General features: G+C 39.4%; 1 long non-coding RNA gene across 1 annotated transcript in view; it reads left to right on the top strand.

The window, feature by feature from the left end:
* Positions 1 to 14,217, top strand: part of LOC137546791 (uncharacterized) — an 80,498-nt gene that overhangs the window by 51,636 nt on the left and 14,645 nt on the right. The window lies entirely within an intron of this gene.

The following is a 14,217-nucleotide window of genomic DNA, read 5'->3' as shown; positions in this document are numbered from 1 at the left end:
GGCCTCTCTAGGGTACATCAGAACAGAAGAGCGCACGCGCGCACCCAGAGACAGGACATTTATGCGCTGGGGAGGAAGGTCAGCTGACCGGCCAGTCAGCTGACAACTCTAGTCTGACCCTTTGCCGTCTGATTAGCTGGGGCTAGTGGGTGGAGCCGCAGGTATACCTTGTGTATTTAAGTCCAGGGCTGTCAGTGCTTCGGTGTCTGCTGTTGCTGAAACTTTGCGGTTAAGCTCTCAGACCTTAGTTAGTTCCTAGTGTGCTTTGATCCGGCAGGAACCCGGGGATTTCACACATAGCTTAGGATCTGATTTTGATAGCTATAATTATCTGATATTGTTGCCTTTATGTGTATGAACCTTGCCTGAACGTCTGACTATCCTGACTTGCCTTTCTGTACTCAGTCTTTCTGTCTTGTTGCTGACCTCGGCCCGACCTCGACTCTGCACTAGCCCTCTGATTCTGTACCTCCGCATATCTGTATGTTGCCGGTCTTGGCTATACTCTGACTACGATTCTGATTACTGATTTTGTACCGACACCTGACCGATCTGTTACCGACCCTGCCTGTATGACCTTGCTTGATTTAGAGATAGACCCCACAGCCAGGGGCTATCACTTAAGAGTGATAGTCCCCGCAGCCAGGGGCTATCACTTAGGTGTACTCCTGAGCTATTGTGCACCCAAACACGTGTGATCACACCTTTATTAAAATACTGACATTTTGCTGTACTTACTACTGTTGTATTACTAACTAGGCTGTTTGAGCTCACTCTGACCAGCAGAGTACCACTGATCATTATAGGAATACTCACAAAGGTGGGTTGCATAAGGGGCAGCCGACCACTTCTGGCAGGTGGAGTGTCTTAAACCTGACTCCACTCAGGTATACCAGCAATCCTAGAGGCGGTCGCTCTCTTGAAAATTCTCATACACTGTAAACCCTGTGCGGTGGTGGAATTCCACTTTGAGTTAGGTGTGTGAGACTCCCCTCACTGAAAAGCGGGGAGAGTAAGGTACAGCAGGAGATAAAGAGGCGCCCAGTGGGTATATAAAACACTTTAAAAACACTACATTTTTAAAGATGAGGTGGCTTACCTCATGGACGACAACTCACTATAGATAGAACAGTTTAATAGTAATAAGCACAGACAACGCTTTTCGTGGGATCTAGCCCAATTCCTAAGGCTAAATAAAGTACCTATAAACATCAAAAGAAGCGCTCCATAAATACATAGACATAAAAATAAATATAGTGTACAAAAATGCATATTCAATAAAAATGCAAAAAAAAAAAAAATGCAAATTAATACAAAAATATGCAAACCCATCAGTGACCAGTAGAACTATAAAAAAAAAAAAAGAGAAAAAAAAAAAAAAAAAAGAAAATTACTATTAATATAATGTGGCTCATCAAGCAATACGAAACGCACAATCTATCGTGCATGCTAAGCAATAATAATAATAACTACCGGAAATACTACACGATAAGAGACAAAATACAGACCAGTCAGTGGTCGATTGACAACATAATATTTGAATAAAATATAGTATATAATACCAAGAAAAAATCAGCATACTGTATATACATTTACAGGTGTTTACCCTGCGGTAACAAATATACCTGTATATTATCACACTGATAATGTTGTACCTTTAAGATATCCTAGCTGAAAGACACCTTTGGATATATAACCATATGTCAATAGATGAGTGTCTATATATAAAGAACGTGTATTACTGTGCCCCTTAAGATATATTCTAGCTAGATTGCCATCTACCAAAAGATACAACAGGATATGGTTTTATTAAAAAGTCATACTGTTTTTTATTAGTGTGATAATATATATTTCTTACCGCAGGGTAAATACCTGTAAATGTATATACAGTATGCTGATTTTTTCTTGGTTTTATATACTATATATTATTCAAATATTATGTTGTCAATCGACCACTGACTGGTCTGTATTTTGTCTCTTATCGTGTAGTATTTCCGGTAGTTATTATTATTATTGCTTATCATGCACGATGGATTGTGCATTTCGTATTGGTTAATGAGCCACATTATATTAATAGTAATTTTACATATGTATATATATACACACAGTGGTTTGCAAAAGTATTCAGCCCCCTTGAAGTTTTCCACATTTTGTCATATTACTGCCACAAACATGAATCAATTTTATTGGAATTCCACGTGATAGAACAATACAAAGTGGTATACACGTGAGAAATGGAACGAAAATCATACATGATTCCAAACATTTTTTACAAATAACTGCAAAGTGGGGTGTGCATAATTATTCAGCCCCCTTTGGTCTGAGTGCAGTCAGTTGCCCATAGACATTGCCTGATGATTGCTAATGACTAAATAGAGTGCACCTGTGTGTAATCTAATGTCAGTACAAATACAGCTGCTCTGTGACGGCCTCAGAGTTCGTCTAAAAGAATATTGGGAGCAACAACACCATGAAGTCCAAAGAACACACCAGACAGATCAAGGATAAAGTTAATGAGAAATTTAAAGCAGGCTTAGGCTACAAAAAGATTTCCAAAGCCTTGAACATCCCATGGAGCACTGTTCAAGCGATCATTCAGAGATGGAAGGAGTATGGCACAACTGTAAACCTACCAAGACAAGGCCGTCCACCTGAACTCACAGGCCGAACAAGGAGAGCGCTGATCAGCAATGCAGTCAAGAGGCCTATGGTGAACCTGGACGAGCTGCAGAGATCTACAGCTCAGGTGGGGGAATCTGTCCATAGGACAACTATTAGTTGTGCACTGCCACGTCCACCACTGCCTCCTAAGCAATTTTTAAAACTTTTAAGTACTGTTTTTATTCTTTTGGCGCCTCTGTTCTCAAATATAACACGTCTTAAAACAAAACATATCCATGTGTTAGAATGACCCAGTTAAAGTCCAGTTCTAAATCCAATCGAGAATCTGTCGCAAAATCTGAAAACTGCTGTTCACAAACGCTGTCTGACTGATCTGGAGCTGTTTTGCAAATATGAATGGGCTAGGATTTCAGTCTCTAGATGTGCAAAGCTGGTAGAGACATACCCTAAAAGACTGGAAGCTGTAATTGCAGCAAAAGGTAGTTCTACAAAGTATTGACTCAGGGGGCTGAATAATTACGCACACCCCACTTTGCAGTTTTTTTTTTTAAATGTTTGGAAACATGTATGATTTACGTTCCACTTCTCACATGTACACCACTTTGTATTGGTCTTTGACATGGAATTCCAATAAAATTGATTCATGTTTGTGGCAGTAATATGACAAAACGTGGAAAACTTCATGGGGGCCAAACACTTTTGCAAACCACTGTGTGTGTGTGTGTGTGTGTGTGTGTGTGTGTGTGTATATATATATAGTTATACTGGTCACTGATGGATTTGCATGTTTTTGTATTAATTTGCATTTTTTTTGCATTTTTATTGAATATGCATTTTTATTCACTATATTTATATGTCTATGTATTTATGGTGCGCCTCTTTTCATGTTTATAGGCACTTTATTTGGTCTGAGGAAGTGTGCTAGATCCCACTAAAAAAACCAAAAGTTTGCTTTCCTAAAACAGAAAGAATTTGCGATAATTCAGGTTGGAGTGAGCTTGAGATGTCTCCCAGAGCAACACTGCTGAATATATACAAATTAACCATTGTACCCTTAGAAGCTAAACACACCTCCAGAACCGCTGGAATGCAATGATGTCAGCTTGTTAATTTGTACAGAGCCATAATAATCCAACATGCATACAGACTGTTTCGGGTTGTTTGATCCTCATCAGTGCATGGCATGGATTAATTTGGCTCTATGGAGTAGGGCTTGTGAATCCGAGAGGCACAGACTAACCAGCAAGCTCATGGTGACCCAGAACTCATTGGAGTGTGTAAAGGACTACAATGGTCCCAAAAGCCCCCTAAAAGATCCCACTAAACACGTTGCCTGTGCTTATTACTATTAAACTGTTATATCTATAGTGAGTTGTCGTCTATGAGGTAAGCCACCTCATTTTAAAAAATTTAGTGTTTTTAAAGTGTTTTATATACCTACCGGGCACCTCTTTACCTCCTGCTTTAGCCAAACATTCTACTTCATTCCAATCAGTAGCTGAATACCCACTTTCCTATGAGAAATCTTTACCTTTTCTAGAATAGATCATCAGGACAGTCTGTATGGCTGATATTGTGGTGAAACTGCTCCCACAGTCTGATGTCATGACCAAGATCCTGACAGTTAGCTGTCTGTGAACCTCCTTGCATTGTGGGAAATAACTATTTCCAATTGCCAAGCAAGCAATATCTCTCTCTGTGCATAGAACATTCCATACAGATCACCTGGCAGAGCTAAAGATGTCACCACCTGTGATACATTTCAGAATTTGAATCAGCAAGAGGAAAGATTTTACAATAGACAAACACTGACTAAATAATCTGTAAATGAATATTGTAAACAATAAGCAATTTTATTCATTATTTTATTTTCACTACAGTTCCCCATTAACCACTTCAGCCTACAGCCCGTTTTACCTGAACACTAAAAGCCATTTTTACCTGTCAGCGCACCTCCCATCCATTTGGCCATAACTTTATCACTGCTTCTCACACATGAATTATCTATATAGTTACATAGTTATTTGGGTTGAAAAAAGGCTTACGTCCATTGAGTTCAACCAAAGAACAAGGCATGGTCCAATTAGCCCCAAAAGGGAAAAAAATACTTCCTGACTCCAGATGGCAATCAGATAAAATCCCTGGATCAACATCACTGGGCATTACCTAGTAATTGTAGCCAAGGATGTATTTCAATTCAGGGAAAGCATCTAAGCCCCCTTTAAATGCAGGTATAGAATTTGCCATAGCTACTTCCTGTGGCAGTGCATTCCACATCACTCTTACTGTAAAGAACCCTTTCCTACATAAATGGCTAAAACGTTTTTTCCTCCATGCGCAGATCATGTGCTCTAGACCTTTGAGAAGGCCTTTGGACAAAAAGCTCATCCGCCAAGCTTTTATATTGCCCTCTGATGTATTTATACATGTTAATGAGATCCCTTCTAAGGCGTCTTTTCTCTAGACTAAATAAACACAGTTTATGTACCCTTTCTTGGTAAGTAAGACCTTCCATCCCTCGTATCAATTTTGTTGCTCGTCTCTGCACCTGCTCTAAAACTGCAATATCTTTCCTGTAATGTGGTGCCCAGAACTGAATTCCATATTCCAGATGTGGTCTTACTAGAGAGTTAAACAGGGGCAATATTATGGTAGCATCTCGAGTATTTATTTCCCTTTTAATGCTTCCCAAAATTTTATTAGCTTTAGCTGCAGCGGCTTGGCATCGAATATGATTATTTAACTTGTTGTCGATGAGTACTAGTAAGTGCTTCTCCAAGTTTGATTTCCCCAACTGTATTCCATTAATTTTGTATGGTGCTAGACCATTGGTACGATCAAAATGCATGACTAACAGTCACCCATTTTGAGTATGATCCATTGACCACAACTCTTTGTTTTCTGTCCATATCTTGTTTTTTTTCCGCCACAAATAGAGTTTTTTGTGGGCAATACTTGTTTTCAGTGATTGCTTTATTTCTATGCATTTTATAAGAAGAAAAAAAAAAAAGAAAAAATACACTATTTCTCCAATTCCATCTATAGTTTTAAAATAAGCAATGCTACTATAAAAAAATTCCCACCCATTTAGTTTGTCCATTAGTCCCAAATATTATATTGCCTCCATACATTGTACTAGAAAGGTAATTAAGATGTTGTGATTTTTCTGTTTCTTTTTTTTGTGTGTGTGTGTGTGTGTGTGTGTGTGTGTGTGTGTGTGTGTGTGTCTGGTCAATTGCAAGCCCTTATGTGCTGAAATAACAGTAAAATACCCTTATGACATACATATTTAAAAATAAGTTGAGTCCCTAAGGCAACTACTAATGGACCTTTTTTTAACAGTTTTATATGTGATTGTTCAGTAACTGGGGTGGGGGGAGGGGGGGATTTGGGAGTGATTCATTGTATTATAATTTTTTTTCAATAAAATTGTGTGATGTGTGTAATTTTACTTTTTGCCACTAGATGGAGCTAGAAACACTGCCCTGGTTTTCCAGGAAGTGTATAACTTTTTTTTTAACTTTCATTTCGTTACGTATTTATGAATGGACATGCCCCCTGATTGGTGCTTTGATTGGCCAAATATGCTACCTGTCACTTGACAGGCAGTGGTTTGGGCCAAACAACGTGCAAGGATCACGTCCTATAAAACCACTGGACACAAAAGGGCTCAGAGCGGGAGGAATAGAGTGGCCGTCAGTTACCTATGATGCTCTACCGCAGCATAGTGTGTGCACTGAGCTCACGCTCCTCTCATAAGCTGCACTGATGAATCAAGCCCATAATCTTTTATCACTTAAAGTGGGTCCGAGGTGAAATTTTACACATTGCATAATTGTGTTCCTTTCCTATTGTTTATAGGGCATTCCTCAAGCCAAATACTTTTTTGTTTTTGTTTTAATAATTCTAATTCCCTATAAACTAAAAAAGCCACGAGAGCCAAGGCAGTAGCAAGGGCTCATGGGAGCTCAGTCTGGGCAGGAGGAGGGGGAGGTGTTACTAGCCATTGATTTCAGAGGCAGAAGGAAGGAGGGAGAAGGAGAGGGGATTAGGCTGATGGCTCAAGAGACAGATAAGCCTGCCTCTGTGTAATGTTTACAAACAACATGGCCGCTGTCATTGTATCACAGGAATAAATAATCATATTCTATTAAAACTGTTTGCAGCTAGATTTGCTGTGTAAACCATCTAAACTTTAGGTAACATATATAGACAAGTTACTTGTTATAGTTCGTTTTTCATCTCGGATCCGCTTTAAGTCCTAAAACTAGATAATGTGAACTCTGCCAAATAGGCAAACAAATGAGTATAAAAAATAATGCTTGTTTATTTATTGAGACAAATCATTTAGAGTCCCAGATCTGTGTGCATTATGTGAACCTCTATGATTGTCAGTTAATTTGTCTGTTAAATTAGTCAGGTGTTACATTCAAAAAGAATGATTATCATGTGTGAGTTTGGGAAGCATGTTTTAAGAAACTTTATGGTTCTTCACTGTCCAAGTCTGATTTTCATCACACAGGATCTCCCCTCAAAAATGTTACGAATGATCACTAGACGTGAAACGTATACAAAACTCTTTTTCCTTGGTAGACACAAAGCGCCAGAACTGAAGGCACTCAGTTAAGGGCATGCTCCATAGGTAACCAAGATCATTAGGGAGTCTTGCCCAAAGACTACTTACTGTTGAACATACTGGCTTAAGCCTACTGGCTTGAGCCAGGATTCGAACCCTGGTCAAGGGCTCAAATCCTACATCAAAGGCCTTACCAGTATTCTATCTAGTTAACCATTTACCATCGATAGAAGAAAGAATCCTCAACGGCCCCCACAAATTCATGGAAGCAGTCATAGTAACAAATCGGAGGGGTCCCCAGAGAATCATTGATGTGCCCCCCTCATATTCCGTACTCTCACCCTTACAAGTGCAACCAGCATGTCTCTCTCCCCTACCATAACAGTGCAGCCACTATGTCACTCTGCCCGCCTTCATAACAAGTCAGTGCAGCCACCATATGTGCAGCCAATATGTCACTCTGTCCTCCGAACCTACATAACTGTGTAGCCACATGTAGCTCTTCCAGGCATCCTATCATTCTTCTCTCCACCGCCAATCTCTCTATTTACCCATCGCAGCATGGCCACCAATGTCCTTCCTCCCATCCATCAGCCAAAAAGGAAAAGGCTCTTCAATGGAAAGTATTAGCTGTTCTTTATGTAATGTCCCCCCAGCCCTCCTTGCAACAATGCCCAACTCTGTAATTGGACATGCATTATAAACAATTTATGCAAGGGCGTAACTATAGGGAAGCAGCTCCAGTGACTGCAAGGGAGCCCAGCGCTGTGGATGGCCCCCAACTACAAAACCTTCACTCCCTCCTGTACAGGGGTCCATCGTTCAGATCAGGTGTTTCTGTGGCTACACTTGTTATGGGTGTGAAGATCATGGTGGCCACACTTGTTTTGTGACTCTTGCAAAATGGGCAGCCCAGCTATAAGTTTAAAAAGAAAAGGCAAGGAAATAAGTGTGAACATTGGTTGGCTCCATCACAGATTTGGTGTGTGTGTGTGTGTATGTGTGTGTGTGGGGGGGGGGGGGGGCATGATTGAATGCATCATAATTTCCTCTTTAAAGAGACTCTGTAACAAAAATGTCATCCTTTTTTCTACCATCCTACAAGTTCCTAAACCTATTCTAATGTGCTCTGGCTTACTGCAGCACGTTCTACTATCACCCTCTCTGTAATAAATCAACTTATCTTTCCACTGTCGGATTTGTCGCCGAGTGTCTGGAAGGCTGCCAACTCTTCAGTGTTGTTGATCTGTTATGCACGCCCCCCCTCCAAGCCCCCTCTATGCACACTCCCGTGTGTGTGTTATTTAGATTAGGCAGCTGTCTCTGCTCTGTTGTCAGTGAGAGAAGAGAGCTGCTTGCCTTTTACAAGCTGGATACATCGTCCTCTGTTTTGCTGTGAAAGGAGCTGGGCTGTCACATGAGGAATTACAGATAGCGGCAGAGCTGTCTGCAGGAAGAAACAATCAGCCTGTCACTCTTCAGTGGATGATAGGTGCAGGGGGAAGGTAAACACACAAATGATTCAAAAGGAATGCTGTATACGGCCTGCTTGTGTATGGATGTATTTTCTATGTGTGGACATACTGTACATCAACCTACTTCCGGTTTTGGTGGCCATTTTGTTTGTTTATAAGCAAACTTTTTAAAACTGTTTTTGGCTAGTTTTAATGCGGCGTGGAGCGGCGAAGTTGTGACAAAGGGGAATAGGAGATGTCCCCTAATGCACTGGTATGTTTACTTTTGTGCGATTTTTAACAATACAGATTCTCTTTAATCAAAATAATCAATGTGACAGCCAAGTAACTGCTATATTTTCTGAATGCAATAAAAATGGCAGACTTCATATTCTCCTCAACTGATCTTTCATTCAAATATGGTTTGTTATTAATACTAGTTTTTACATTTTTCATGAGGTTTGCAGTAATGTTCATTTACCAGGCATTATTAGGATGCTGTACATACTGTATGCAGTTTTTTTATTATGTAGGAATACCACTGAAACTGATATTTTCTTACAGCAGTCTGTAGAGCAGATCTATGACCTGGGTCCTGTGAAATATTTTCTGCATCTTATCCTCACTGTAAAAAGGTCAAGAGGGCATTGCAGCCTCTTATGGGTTACTTGGTGCTTTCCCACACAATATTTCAATGTTAATGTGGGTATGAACGTAACAGGAGTCATTCATTCTTAGTGTCATATGGGCCTTGATGATATAATGATGAGGGTGTGGTGGCTGTGACCTAAAATATGGAGTCAATGCCTGTTTATATCTTAATAATTTAACAAGAATAATTGTACAATAAAAGTATAATTACGAGGGCTTATACTTCAGGCTTGTTCAAGAACTTCCAAACTGTGACAGTTACTTCTTGTGCTAGAAACATCATTTTAAAGTACAGTAATTCAGATTATATACATATATACAGTATGTGTGTTGCACAATTATATAGGCTCTGGTTTCAAGACTTGAGCTTTTTATTAGATACTTCTGTCCAGTTTCCTAGTAGTTTTAGGAGCTACAGTATAAAAAATATATATATGAGATAGGACAATTCAATATTTATTTGTGAGCGATGGGATTTTTTTTTTTGTCATTTCTTAACAGGATAGTGTTGGACTGTTTACTCGCATATTCATATGCAGATCAGATGCTTTGACTCAGGTCTGACTCAAATCAAATCCCACACCTCTAGCTACTGGATTACTGTACTTTAAATGATGTTTCTAGCACGAGAAGTAGCTGTCACATTTTGGAAGTTCTTGAACAAGCCTGAAGTGTAAGCCCTCGTAATTATACTTTTATTGTACAATTATTCATGTTATATTATTGAGATATAAACAGGCACTTACTCTCCATATTTAGGTCATAGCCACCACACCCTCCTGCATATTTTACAACATATTCGGTCCTGTGTTTATTACAGTATAGGTGTTAATGTCACCATTTAGGTCTTATGAAATAAAAGTTACATTTGAATGGGTCTGATTTTAAATTAGCTTCTTATTCAGTGCTTGATCTAATTTTGATCCTGATGTACAGTGGTGTGAAAAACTATTTGCCCCCTTCCTGATTTCTTATTCTTTTGCATGTTTGTCACACTTAAAGGTTTCTGCTCATCAAAAACCGTTAACTATTAGTCAAAGATAACATAACTGAAAACAAAATGCAGTTTTAAATGATGGTTTTTATTATTTAGTGAGAAAAAAAACCTCAAAACCTACATGGCCCTGTGTGAAAAAGAAATTGCCCCCTGAACCTAATAACTGGTTGGGCCACTCTTAGCAGCAATAACTGCAATCAAGCGTTTGCGATATCTTGCAACAAGTCTTTTACAGCGCTCTGGAGGAATTTTGGCCCACTCATCTTTGCAGAATTGTTGTAATTCAGCTTTATTTGATGGTTTTCTAGCATGAACCGCCTTTTTAAGGTCATGCCACACCATCTCAATAGGATTCAGGTCAGGACTTTGACTAGGCCACTCCAAAGTCTTCATTTTGTTTTTCTTCAGCCATTCAGAGGTGGATTTGCTGGTGTTTTTTCGGTCATTGTCCTGCTGCAGCACCCAAAATCGCTTCAGCTTGAGTTGACGAACAGATGGCCGGACATTCTCCTTCAGGATTTTTTGGTAGACAGTAGAATTCATGGTTCCATCTATCACAGCAAGTCTTCCAGGTCCTGAAGCAGCAAAACAACCCCAGACCATCACACTACCACCACCATATTTTACTGTTGGTATGATGTTCTTTTGCTGAAATGCTGTGTTACTTCTACGCCAGATGTAACAGTACACGTACCTTCCAAAAAGTTCAACTTTTGTCTCGTCGGTCCACAAGGTATTTTGCCAAAAGTCTTTGCAATCATGAAGATGTTTTTTTAGCAAAATTGAGACGAGCCTTAATGTTCTTTTTGCTTAAAAGTGGTTTGCGCCTTGGATATCTGCCATGCAGGCCGTTTTTGCCCAGTCTCTTTCTTATGGTGGAGTCATGAACACTGACCTCAATTGAGGCAAGTGAGGCCTGCAGTTCTTTAGATGTTGTCCTGGGGTCTTTTGTGGCCTCTCGGATGAGTTTTCTCTGCGCTCTTGGAGTAATTTTGGTCGGCCGGCCACTCCTGGGAAGGTTCTTCACTGTTCCATGTTTTTGCCATTTGTGGATAATGGCTCTCACTGTGGTTCGCTAAAGTCCCAAAGCTTTAGAAATGGTTTTATAACCTTTACCAGACTGATAGATCTCAATTACAGTACTTTTGTTTTCATTTGTTCCTGAATTTCTTTGGATCTTGGCATGGTGTCTAGCTTTTGAGGTGCTTTTGGTCTACTTCTCTGTGTCAGATAGCTCCTATTTAAGTGATTTCTTGATTGAAACAGGTGTGGCAGTAATCAGGCCTGGGGGTGACTACAGAAATTGAACTCAGGTGTGATAAACCACAGTTAAGTTATTTTTTAACAAGGGGGGCAATCACTTTTTCACACAGGGCCATGTAGATTTGGAGTTTTTTTTCTCACTAAATAATAAAAACCATCATTTAAAACTGCATTTTGTGTTCAATTATGTTATCTTTGACTAATAGTTAACGGTTTTCGATGAGCAGAAACATTTAAGTGTGACAAACATGCAAAAGAATAAGAAATCAGGAAGGGGGCACATCGTTTTTCACATCACTGTATGCTGAGTAAAGACAGAGCATCAACACTACTCAGTAAAAAATAATAGGTATACATTCTCAGTCCAATGACACTTGGTGGGACTATCCTTGGAAAAATAATAATATAAGTGCATTGCATCATTATTCATGGACTGATTTTAGATTATTTTAAGCTGTATTAAAGGGTACCTGAAGTAAGAGGAATATGGAGACTGCCATCTTCATTCCTTTATAAATAATGCCAGTTGCTTGGCTGTCATGCAGAACCTTTGGCTTTAGTTGTTTTTGAGTAACAAGCATGCAGCTGCCTGCCAGTGGAATCAACCCTGAGTCAAAGCATCAGAGCTGCATGCCCGTTCTGGGCCAGTGATTGACAGTATTAGGCAGAGCATAAGCACAGAGGTCAGGCAACTGGCATTGCTTATTAGAGTATAACGATAGCAGCTTTCCTATTCCTCTCACATCAGTTTTTCTTTAAACACATACAAGCCCAAGTAATGAAACAGAACATAATATAAGCAGTTTTGTACTATAAAGCAGACTAATAGGCGCGTACATGCAAAAAGGGCGTCGGGAAAAAAGGGCGCGGGGTGTAAACGATAAGCGGTAATAGCGTTTATAAAAAATATTGTGTTGTATTTCGTTTACAAATAATGTTTTACAAATTAAAAAACATTTAATAATGTGTATGAAATCATAAATTGTGAAAACGATAATCTTCCCTGTTTTAAAATTGAAACTTATAATTACGTTTGTTAAAAAAAACTATAATATATGTTTAATTGTTATAATTATATATTATTGTCAATAACCTTCATTTATCGTTTCTTCATATAATAAGATCTGAAAATATTGTTTATAACTATGAAAAAAAATATAAGTGTGTTCGTTATAACTGTTGTAAAACATTAGTAAATATTACTAACATTTTACTACAACTAAACCTAACCCTACTCTCACACAGAACCCTCCCTGTACCTATTCCTAACCCTTAGACCCCACTGGTGGTGCCTGACCCTAAGACCCCCCTGGTAGTGCCTCACCCTAAAACCCCCCTTAGTGATCGCTTTATTGTGTGGAGAATGTTTTACAAATAGTGACTGTAAAAAATACATTACAATTTACATTAAGTAATGATCACTGTATTTTGTGAATAATAATGTTTTACAAACAGTAAGGGATACAATTTTAAATAATGTTTTAGTTAAATACAATAAATATAAGAAAAAATAGGGGGAAAGGCTGCGCAACCCTAAACACATGCTGCAATTGAATGGTTAATCGCACAGGCATACACCGCCTCTGCTAGACTGAAAAATGCATGCCCTGCATCCAAAACAAGTACTAACATTTATTACACTAGGAGGAACTTTAGCTTCCAATATGGTTTGCATGCAAAGTATAATGTACTAGACACTTGCGCCACGGTCAGGCAAACCTCCGGGCAAGTGACCTCACCTAAATTTAAAACCTTGGGAGCAGCTAAGCAAAAAAAATTTGTAACTTACATTTTGTTGAACAGTGAGGAGAACGCCAGCGCATACCACTAAGGCTGCGTCTGAAATGACCACCAGCTCATGTGTGCAGCACCTAAATAGACTTTCTGCACACGTCGCATTCAATTCAGATGCAAATCATATGCAAATCTGCTACTACTTATCATGCAAACAGGAAACTCAGGAGGAGGGGCTGGGAGCAGCTAACCTGATAGTCACATACTTACAGAGTTAAGAAAAAATGGAGGGAAAGGCTGTGCATCCCTAAACACATGCTGCAATTGAATGGTTAATCGCACAGGCATACACCGCCTCTGCTAGACTGAAAAATGCATGCCCTGCATCCAAAACAAGTGCTAACATTTATTACACTAGGAGGAACTTTAGCTTCCAATATGGTTTGCATGCAAAGTATAATCTACTAGACACTTGCGCCACGGTGAGGCAAACCTCCTGGCAAGTGACCTCACCTAAATTTAAAACCTTGGGAGCAGCTAAGCAAAAAAAATGTGTAACTTACATTTTGTTGAACAGCGAGGAAAACGCTAGCGCATACCACTAAGGCTGCGTCCGAAATGACCACCAGCTCATGTGTGCAGCACCTAAATAGACTTTCTGCACACGTCGCATTAAATTCAGATGCAAATCATATGCAAATCTGCTACGACTTATCATGCAAACAGGAAACTCAGGAGGAGGGTCTGGGAGCAGCTAACCTGATAGTCACATACTTACAGAGTTAAGAAAAAATGGGGGGAAAGGCTGCGCATCCCTAAACACATGCTGCAATTGAATGGTTAATCGCACAGGCATACACCGCCTCTGCTAGACTGAAAAATGCAAGCCCTGCATCCAAAACAAGTGCTAACATTTATTA

The sequence above is a fragment of the Hyperolius riggenbachi genome, chromosome 2, assembly GCF_040937935.1.
Source record: "Hyperolius riggenbachi isolate aHypRig1 chromosome 2, aHypRig1.pri, whole genome shotgun sequence".
Lineage (NCBI taxonomy): Eukaryota > Metazoa > Chordata > Amphibia > Anura > Hyperoliidae > Hyperolius > Hyperolius riggenbachi.
This window is presented reverse-complemented; position numbering and strand designations above follow the sequence as displayed.